Source organism: Malaya genurostris, chromosome 1, assembly GCF_030247185.1.
Source record: "Malaya genurostris strain Urasoe2022 chromosome 1, Malgen_1.1, whole genome shotgun sequence".
In the NCBI taxonomy this organism is placed as follows: domain Eukaryota; kingdom Metazoa; phylum Arthropoda; class Insecta; order Diptera; family Culicidae; genus Malaya; species Malaya genurostris.
Window position 1 is genome coordinate 22,413,357 of NC_080570.1, and position 5,548 is coordinate 22,418,904.

The 5,548-nt window shown below is 40.4% G+C and overlaps 1 pseudogene; it reads right to left on the reverse strand.

Moving 5' to 3' along the window:
• Positions 1-3,218: 3,218 nt before the first annotated feature.
• On the reverse strand, positions 3,219-5,069 carry LOC131431876 (melanization protease 1-like; annotated as a pseudogene).
• Between the last annotated feature and the right edge of the window lie 479 nt (positions 5,070-5,548).

A 5,548-nucleotide genomic window follows, 5' to 3' on the forward strand; every position in this document is an offset into this window, starting at 1 on the left:
GTCTATTTTTTCTGGTTATGAAAAAATTGTCATTGTAACGGTCAATAAAAAAAACTGAATTGTCTCGGGGAGGTTGAATCGACTCAAATGATAGTTTCGCTATCTTTGCGAAATTTAGCAACTACCCGCTTGTGAGGAATTCTGGCAACAGTCAGAATGCTGGCTGCGTTCCGGCTGTTGTCAAAATTGTCCAGGCGAAATGGCGACATTATCTGGCCGTACGTGTTTTGTTTATTTCTCTCTTCATTCTTTTTTCTTTTTTTTATTCGACTTCTTTTGATATTCGTCAATCCCGCATGTACATACAAAAAACGAATCTTGAGACGAGATAAATGAACTTGAAATGTGGGTATGTTTGGTAGTGAGAAAGCTATGTTATTGGCAAGAACATTTTCCATAATTAGTATATATGAAAGGCAATCACGCTAAAAATGAGGAACCGATTCAAAACGGTTGTGTCAATCTAGTATGGCAAGAAACAGAAACAGAAACAGAACCGATAATAACCGCTAGGCGAAATTCTCTGCCGGAATCGGTTGTTGAATTTTTGCCAGACTTTTGCTGGAACAGGGTCTAATTATACTGTGGTGCAATGTCTTAACAGGTTATTATTTTTGTTGTTTTCTACTCATTTTACGATTATATACCATTTATTCTGATTGTATTCAAGCAGAACTGAGAGAACTGGTATTTCATACGCAGAAAATTTGAAAATTAGGGTAAATCTACAAATTCTGGCGAGACATTTGGGTTGTTAGAGTGTCTGTCGAAATGAGAAAAATATGTCGAGGAATGGGTAGAACTTAAAGTATGTCGAGTTGTACTTAACCCAACAATATAATGTTTTCTCCATGCTATCGAAAATATGATCAGCAATTTATGAGAAAATTTTCAGTATTGTGAAATAAATATATTTTTCTCAAATGGTTGGTATCAACGAGTATCAAGTAGAAAAACTTATGTCTTTTGTTTGTATTTCTCGTGCTCGGACGATGGTTTTGGTGTAGTGAGCGACATTGCATAATTCATACGATCTATTGACTTTTGGAGCGATTTAATATATTTAGAAGTGTAAAAAAAACGTGTTAGTTTTATTCGTATTCACGTCATCCAGTCTCATTTTTTTAAACTAACACTACATACCTGTACAATACTTCTACTTCACGTAGAATAACAACAAATTTTTCCAGCAAACTGAACGATTATTTCATGCAGTGTGCCGTTCAAGTGCTGAGTGGGACAGTTTTGTGTGTCATAGTGAAATCAAAGCCCGCAGACATGTTTTTCGATTCACAGACATTTGCAATCTTACCTGAAGATATTTAAAATGTTTACCTGCCATCTCTGCATCAACTAATAGAATATATAAACTATAACACCAGACAGAGGACACACATTTCCTTTTCGTTTACTGAATAAAATAAAACGTTAAATATACAAAATGGTAGTGTTCTAGTTCCAGATGCATAATTTATGTCAGTTACAAAATTTAAATCTGGATTTTATAACATGAAAAACTGGCAGCCCCTGCAGTGTTTTACTCGTGTTTCAAATATACAAAAAATAGAACGGCATCGTAGACCAGTTTTAAATTTGACAGAAGAACTGATCGTATAAATAAAACTAGAACGGCTTGCTGGGTATACGTTTGTTCCAGTTTATGCTCTATTATAGATCTTCCATATAGAACTTCTAGCTGCTGAATTTGCTCTTAGCATTTGTTAAGTTTCACTTGGACTTAGATTGAAGAGTTTTAGCACAGAAAACAGATATACACAGGCTCACATATGAACTGTGTGTAAAATATGCTCATTCAGCGTGGCGAACACTTGCAGATGTCACCACGTTCGACACAAGGTACCACCACGATTTGGGTGAAGCTTTCAAATGAGCCACAATTTTGGGTGCAACATTCACATCATCAGGATTTTGGTTTTGCTGTTGGTTGAAATGACAAGTTTATTATTGTTTTATTCCGATCGAATTGTCGTGTGATTTACGATAGAAATAAAGTTGTCTTTAATACTTAGGAAAATCGCGTGATAAGTGTTAAAATTGTTGTAGTTGGAATATTTATGTAACAGGCAGGAGGATTTTGTTATCGTTATCGTGGAACGTCTAGTCGGCGGCAGTAGTGTTTCCAACGTATAGCAAATTTGAAATTTACACAGAGTTTTTAAAAATTTTCTTCGAGCTTCAGCTGGTTTCAAACGGTATCAATTGCGTGTTGTAGTCATTTTTTTCATTTTTCACTGCTTTCCTCATATATTTCTTGATCATTCTTGATCTCAATAGAAAAACTATTTTACTCGACGTTGCGTCATAAGGCCATTCCATAATAGAGCAATAAAACACATTGTTTTATCAATGCCGTTTTCGCTTGAAGCCAAAACTAACGCAGTTCTAACCCTATCTACTGTCAAATTCATACATTTGACAGCAGTGGGGTTGAAACTGGGTTGAGCTTTGCTTCAACTCTCAACGAGGGGAACACGTTGTATCGTGTTAGTGCGGTGAAAATTTGAGTATTTCGCGTTGTCGTGTTGTCACGCAGCGAAGTCATCTCATGTGAGGTGACGCCACCCAGAAGTGATAAACAAGAAGTCCATTACACTGATAAGCAGCCCATACACGCTCAGTTTTCCGGACAGTCCAAATAAACCTTGAACGGAATAAAAAACTGAACAATTAACTGAACTGAGCGTGTGTGGTGACCTTTCAGTTTTGAGTTTTGTCTTCATGTCAGTTTCATCACTTTTTTTTTCATGGAGGCACATTATTTTGATCAAAAGAAAACTGACGGACTGAATGATTTACTGAAGGACTGATCAGTTTACCGGATGAAACTGAGCTCGAAAACTTCAGTCTAAAAACTGGACGTTTGGCCGGATGAACTCTTCAGTTCCTTCTCGCGAATTACTCGAATTTCTAACTTTCGAATTACTCGAATTTCCGCGAATCCACGTGCTTACACGTTGAGAACTCTACCGGAAGTGAAGTTTAGAATCGTTGATAAATTAAGGTGCTTTAAAAAATATTAAAGTAACGATCATGCCCCGATTGCAAAAAGAAATATGTGTTTGAGTGCTTTATTGTTGAAGTTAATTAATTATTTTTTGCGGGTATTACAAAGCGTTGAAATACATTTTGAACACTGGGAATGTTTCGATTTTCATAACCGATACGTTACGCGAGAACCCAAACAGGGTCATCCACTATCTCTGTATGATGTATCCACAGTACGCAGATCTCAGACCAGTGTTTTTGGATTGAAATGATCCTCGTGTGCCACTACCAAGAGCTGGTTAGTAATTGCCCATTATCAGACACAGAAAGCATCTCATTTAGGAGTGCACTTGTACCGCTAAATGTCCATGTGATCCAATACCCAGTAGATGTGAAATCCGACCATTACACCGACTCCCGGTAGTCTGTCCTTAATATCGCACTGCCCGGATCCTCCGGAAATTATACCGAATAAAACATATTTATAGTTGCTTCCAGACCATACCACGGTTTGGTAAGGTCCACCAGAATCCCCACGGCAATGGCCCTCCATATCTCTTCCTCTGGCGCAAAATGTACGCTCTCCATCACACAAGGACATTCGGTTGGTAATTTGCAGTTCAGCCTCTAGCAAAACCGAGGAAGGTTCCTGTCGTTCCGTCAAACCCCATCCGGTCACGGTCAGCTTGCTAGGTTTCAGCATCAAAAGATTCTCTGTCAACGGAAGACAAATCGGATAAATTTGCTCAACTGACACGGAAACCGCCGAAACCATCTGGACTAAAGCGATGTCATAATCCGCATTGTATCCATTGAAGTTTTCGTTTGGAATAAGTTTCTCGATGGCATACTCTTTGTAGGGCTCAGCGCAAGCTTTCCCAGAACAGTCCGGATTTTGCTTTAGATCATACTCTCCCAAACGGACGGCTTTCGGTCTCAAGCTTCCTTTCATGCAATGTGCCGCTGTGAGGACATACCGTGGATGAATCAGTGATCCACTGCAGAAAATCCTCATGGTTCCTTTCCAGCTGTACAGCAGATTTGCCATCCAAGGGTACTGCCGCGCATCCTTCGCTACCCTGCAGGATTCTATCGAAAATTCGTACCGTTCCACAGTTACTAAGACCGAGTTTTGCTGCCTTCGGGTGACGAATGAAAACCGGATGCTTCGTACTGCCCGGAATTTTTGCGCAACATATCGCTGTACTATCCCTGGCATCCGATTGACATCGGTTGGCGTTGATAAACTTAGCCAATTTGCCATCCTTCCGAATGGTAGAATTCCGGAAAACGTTATGGATCCGGTCACAGTGCTGCACAGGAACACACAGACCCGACTTGCCCGAAGTATCGTGACAAACAGAGAAATCTACAAACGAATAAGGTTAGTTGGAATGTTCATAATTGCTTCCGTATAAAACGATCACTCACCGTTTTCCACCATCATATGAGTGCTTTTGATTCGTTGCTTCTTGGTCGGTGTAGTCGAGATGGATCCTTCCGGACAGCAGTAGTACTCCTGATGAACAGAAAAAAAATAAATTTATCACAACCAATCGGGAATGGAGATCTCCACTATCGGTGCTCACCTTGCTGCCATCTTGGTAGCACATGCTTTCACGAAGTTCTTGCTCGATTACCGTACTACGACGACCTCGTCTCAGATATTTAACGATCGGTTTGCAATGTTCTGCAGCTACACAAGTTCCCGTGATGTTCTGAGAATTGGTACACTGTTTTCCCAGACTAAGATCCGAACGCGCACAACATACCCTCAGTTCTTCGCCGTTGTCCAGATCAAAACATGCTCGTGATCGGATATCTTGGCTCAAAGTGCTATTTTTGTAAACCTCCCCGGACATGATCGCATCGTAAATACGGGGACAGAACTTGAACGGGACGCACGTGTCCTCTTCCGAAGGGCACTGTCTCGTAGCAGTGACTGAACAAGATTTACGTTAGGGTCCGTAGAAATTATAGATTCAACTTAAACTTACCAAGTACCGCCGTGACTAGAATAAACAGTATACTGGATCGGATCATGTCTTCAGTATTCCCCAGTAAATTCCTGCGCCGCCAAATTTGAAAACTTTTGTTCTAACACTCACAGAACTCTCAGTTGGTCCGGAACCGGTTGATTTAACTCTCCTTTAATAACTGAACGATTTAATGCTAGTGTCCATCCAGTTATATGCGACTCACTGCGTTTCACTCAAAGTCCCCGGCAAGTATGCGGGTAGCGCGACCGAAACAAGAAAAAAACGATATGCGATCTCTACTGCGTGCAAATCTTGATCGACAATTTCTTCTCACCATGCTGGGGGTAAATCCCCTTCGAAAATGAACGGTTTGCTTGCAAATCAATGAGTCATTTGATAACGCCTTCAACCGAAGGGTTGGAGGCTCGGTTCGTGCTAAGTTAACAAGCAACGGGGGAATTCTGTAACTCTTCGTGAATCCCAAGCAATAACCGATGGTCACACCTCCTACCGAGATTAATAATGGTGTGCTAGTGTTAGACGCAACTATTCCAGACTTTCTG